Consider the following 5,224-nt stretch of genomic DNA (forward strand, 5'->3'; position numbering starts at 1 on the left):
AAAACAATTGACCTACAATAGACGATTCTCAACAAAACGTTGGGAGAACAATCTGTTTCATTTGTCCAGACAAACTGTTGAATCTACTTACAGCTACTGTACACCTCTATCAATTCAACTTAATTCAAAGGGCTTTATTGGCAAGGGAAACATGTTTACATTGCCAAAGCAAGTGGAATAGATAATAAACAAAAGTGAAATAAACAATCTCTCTCTCTCTCTCTCTCTCTCTCTCGTGCTCTCTCTCTCTCTCTCTCTCTCGTGCTCTCTCTCTCTCTCTCTCTCTCGTGCTCTCTCTCTCTCTCTTTCTCTCGCTCTCTCTCTCTCTCTCTCTCTCGTGCTCTCTCTCTCTCTCTCTCTCTCGTGCTCTCTCTCTCTTTCTCTCTCTTTCTCTCTCTCTCTCTCTCTCTCTCTCCCCCCCTCTCCACTAGTTTCAAAGACCCGGTCTTTCCGCAGGCAGCAGGCAGGCTGCAGGCAGGCAGGCAGTAGTGTTCAGTGTTTGGGGGAGAATTGGAGGTGGATGACTCTCACACACTGACTGGCTGCAGAGATCTGAGGAAGACCAACTGGGATAAAACCAGGATAAACTAAAGCTAACGGTGGGATAGACGTGGGCTAGACCAGGCTAAACCAGGCTACAACCAAGTCAAAGAAACAAGCAGGATCTTATCCATATAGCCTGAGGGTTGTGGATCTATAACCACAGAAGAGGTGAGTGTTGTCATATTAACTAGAATGCTAATTTTGTTGCATTGAATCTGAACGTCAGGAATAAGGTGCAGATATATATTGCATTGTATTCATATTCACTCAGATCCAGTTTCCATTGTTTTTGCCAATTAAATGTGTTAACAAAGCCTGTCAAGACACACCCACTTCTGTGGAGCCTTGACAAACCATTCCTAGATTTCGTACTCATTTGAATAGTACCTAGCATACATTACAGTCGGTGCATTCAACTAAGGAACAACATATCACAGTCATATCAACAACAACAACAATCTGTAACCGTTACTCAGAACGCTGAGTGATCTGTGGGGTTTATTGTGTATGTCGGAGTGTTTTGAAAATCGTTGCTGCCAGTTTTTAAAGTGTTTGAAAAAGCTAACAGAAGTGGATTTCTCCGATTAAGAGGTCAGAAAAGTATTATTGTAATTTAAATTCTCAATTTATTGAAAGTTCCTGGAATTTTGCAACCCTGCTCCCGTGACGATGTAGACAGAGATGGAAACACTTGGCCTTGTCCCAAATACCTCCCAATTCCTTCTGTAGTGAACTACATTCGACCAGGGCCTGTAGGGAATAGGTTGTGATTTGGGACGGATCCCCTGTCTCTCTGTTAGACAGAGAACAATGGGGATGGTATGAAGACATTATGACATTATAGTGATATCATCAGAGAACAGAAGCAGAGTGTTTGAGAGGCATTGGAGTGTCCTGAGGAGGCAAAGCAGTGAAATGGGAAATGGGGGATAGGAATTCTTTGGGCATGCCATCACAAAGACTTCAGGGTGCTGCTAAACCTGCTGTTACTGCTCAACTTATGTCTTGCCATGGGAGAGAGAGAATGAGAGGGAGAGAGAAGGAGAGAGGGAGGGAGAGAGAGCCCAGGGAGAGAGAAGGAGAGAGGGAGGGAGAGAGAGAATGAGAGGGAGAGAGAGGGAGGAAGGGGGAGAGAGAGAAGGAGAGAGAATGAGAGGGAGAGAGAGAATGAGAGAGAGAGAGCGAGAGGGAGGAAGGGAGGGTGAGAGAGGGAGGGAGAGAGAGCCCAGGGAGAGAGAAGGAGAGAGGGAGGGAGAGAGAGCCCAGTGAGAGAGAAGGAGAGAGGGAGGGAGAGAGAAGGAGAGAGGGAGGGAGAGAGAGCCCAGGGAGAGAGAGAGAGAGACCCTTAAATTGAAGATTGAATTGAAAGAGAGCGAGGGAGAAAGGGAAGGACGGGGGGGGAAGAGAAAGGGAGAGCAGGAGAGAGAGAGCGAGAGAGAGAGAGAGAGAGAGTGTGTCAGAGAGAGAGTGTGTCAGAGAGAGAGAGTGTCAGATAAAGGGAGAGAGGGAGGGACAGAGAGAGAGAGTGTCAGAGAGAGAGAGTGTCAGAGAGAGAGAGTGTCAGAGAGAGAGTGTCAGAGAGAGAGTGTGTCAGAGAGAGAGCGTGTCAGAGGGAGAGCGTGTCAGATAAAGGGAGAGAGGGAGGGACAGAGAGAGAGAGAGAGTGTGTCAAAGAGAGAGTGTCAGAGAGAGAGAGTGTCAGATAAAGGGAGAGAGGGAGGGACAGAGAGAGAGTGTGTCAGAGAGAGAGAGTGTGTCAGAGAGAGAGAGTGTGTCAGAGAGAGAGTGTCAGAGAGAGAGTGTCAGAGAGAGAGAGTGTCAGAGAGAGAGTGTGTCAGAGAGAGAGCGTGTCAGAGGGAGAGAGTGTCAGAGGGAGAGAGTGTCAGAGAGAGAGAGTGTCAGAGAGAGAGAGTGTCAGAGAGAGAGAGTGTCAGAGAGAGAGTGTCAGAGGGAGAGCGTGTCAGATAAAGGGAGAGAGGGAGGGACGGACAGAGAGAGAGAGAGTGTGTCAGAGAGAGAGAGTGTCAGAGAGAGAGAGTGTCAGAGAATATGTAAAACAATGTCTAAATGTAATACTCCAACCTTACATAAGAATGTTCTTCTACAGTAGTTCCCAAACCATACTTTTTCTGCCGTCAAAAAGGCACTGCACTTGTTCAGTTCTTGTCTGCATATTGTACCAGGTGAGTACAGGTCTGTTTTTAGCCTTCACTACGTCATTAACAGGTCTACGTCCCAAATAGTACCCTATTACCTATTTAGTGCACTACTTTTGGCCAGGACCCCATAGGGCTCTGATCTAAACTAGTGCACTACAGTATATGTGGAATAGGCCTCTGATCTAAACTAGTGCACTATATGGGGAATAGGGTGCCATTTGGGATGCATTTAAGTGTTTTGTTTAATTGGTGATACTCTGTCACGCTACAGGTGAAGATGCTCCTGGCATTTTATCATTAGTGTGTGTGTGTGTGTATGTGTGTGTGTGTGTGTGTGTGTGTGCGTGCGTGCGTGTGTGTGTCTGGTACTCTACATAAATTTCGCTATTGAAGCTGCTGCTCAACTAAAACAACGACACAAATACAAGATGGGGAATATGCCTGGGGGTCGACTGGCTACGTCCCAAATGGAAACCCTATGTAGTGCTCAAGGGATCTGGTCAAAAGTCGTGCACTATGGAGGGAAATGGGACGTAGCCTCTACCCCTAACCACAGACCTAGGATCAGATTAATCTTTCATCGGGTCAGATTAACAGAGAGGAAACATATATGAGATTGTATCAATGGATCAACGCAGAACTATTTCTCAGGGAAAAGGCATCAGGGGGGAACGGTTAGGGTGGGACCCAATATTTACCGCCCCCTCAGTGTGTGTGTGTGTGTGTGTGGGGGGGGGGGGGGGGTGTTACGCAACATATAAGAGATACACGAAGCTACTTGTCTGTTTTATTGAACACTCAGTCAACAACACACACACACACACACACACACACACACACACACACACACACACACACACACACACACACACACAGTTGTTGTTGACTTCTGTACCTTACGTCTCCTTTTGTCCTGGCAGCCAATATGCAGGAAGACAGACACACCCTCACACGCAATTATGAAGACATGTAGGTCAGGCAATTAGTCACACATGTGTGCACAGACACACAAAACACACACACACACACACACACACACACACACACACACACACACACACACACACACACACACACTCAAAAGCTGAAGAAGTATTCATTTGAATGGGAAAAAAGGACTACCACCCAGCCCTTGTAAACCAAGCCCACCACACACACAATTCACACACACACACACACACACACACACACACACACACACACACACACACACACACACACACACACACACACATCCACACACACACGCACGTACGTGCGCACGCACACACACAGGCTTTTTTTTCTGACTTCAGACATTCCACCATAGACAAGATCCAGCACAATCTGCGCTGCATGAGTACAGTTAGTTCTCCTGGCGATGGGTCTGCTGTACAACTAGGTTTCTGTTTGTCTCGTCATCAGGAACGGCTCTTTCCATGACATAGACTGACCAGGTGAATCTACGTGGAAGCTACAATTCCTTAAATCCACTTCAATCAGTGTAGATGAAGGGGAGGAGACGGGTTAAAGAAAGATCTTTAAGCCTTGAGACAATTTGTTTTAAGTGCCTTTGAACAAGAACTGCAACGCCACTGGGTTTTTCATGCTCAACAGTTTCCCGTGTGTATCACGAATGGTCCACCACACAAAGGCAGCCAGACAAATTGGGGAGGGGAGGGGAGGAGAAGGGGGGTGCAACTCAATGTTAAGACATTTTCTGTGTTCATTTTTTATATCGACAGCGGAACAGTGTTAAATTAAAACACTGCTTAGTGTAAAGCCTTATTCAAATATTTCCCGTAGTGCCTTGCTTTTCCAATAAATTGTAGATTTACCACCCTTGACTGTATTTTTGGGCAAATGGGGTCCATCTCAACATTAGGAAGGTGTTCCTAATGTTTTGTACATTTCACCGTTTGCCGAATTAAGGGTCCCAATAACATCGGCATCCACCGCTGGGCTATGAAAGATTTATATGGAGTGGAGAGGTCACAACACAACCCGTATCAAAGAGACTGCGGTGACAGCACTGGGACTCCAGTTTCTGAGGCTCTGGAGGACACACACACACACACACACACACACACACACACACACACACACACACACACAGAGGACTTTCCCTTGCTGGCCCCTGACAGAGTATCTGATGCAGGGTTCTCAGATGTTCTCCTTCAGAAGAGAACCACTGTGTGTGTGTGTACAGTGTGTGTGTGTGTGTATGTGTGTACAGTGTGTGTGTGTGTGTGTGTGTGTGTGTGTGTGTGTGTGTGTGTGTGTGTGTGTGTGTGTGTGTACAGTGTGTGTACAGTGTGTGTGTCCAGTATGTGTGTGTGTGGGCGTGCTGGTGTGTGTTTTACATTGCTTCCCGTGCACACACACACACACACACACACACACAAAGAGTTCCCTGGAGATATGGGAAGCAATAACACTATGAAGGTCAGGAATGTGAAGGTCAGGACTGTGAAGGTCAGGACTGTGGTTGGTGATGGACCATTTCATTTCTCTCACGTAGTACTGTAGTATATATAATACTG

At 46.6% G+C, this 5,224-nt stretch overlaps 1 protein-coding gene across 1 annotated transcript in view; it reads left to right on the forward strand.

The window, feature by feature from the left end:
• The first annotated feature begins 447 nt into the window (after positions 1 to 447).
• LOC115118275 (complement C1q tumor necrosis factor-related protein 1-like) overlaps positions 448 to 5,224 on the forward strand; it is an 85,924-nt gene continuing 81,147 nt past the window's right edge. Inside the window, exon 1 of the mRNA XM_065002664.1 lies at positions 448 to 711. The gene's annotated coding sequence lies outside the window, so the exon portion shown is untranslated. The remainder of the gene's footprint in view (positions 712 to 5,224) is intronic.

This window comes from Oncorhynchus nerka, linkage group LG16 (assembly GCF_034236695.1).
Source record: "Oncorhynchus nerka isolate Pitt River linkage group LG16, Oner_Uvic_2.0, whole genome shotgun sequence".
Classification (NCBI taxonomy): domain Eukaryota; kingdom Metazoa; phylum Chordata; class Actinopteri; order Salmoniformes; family Salmonidae; genus Oncorhynchus; species Oncorhynchus nerka.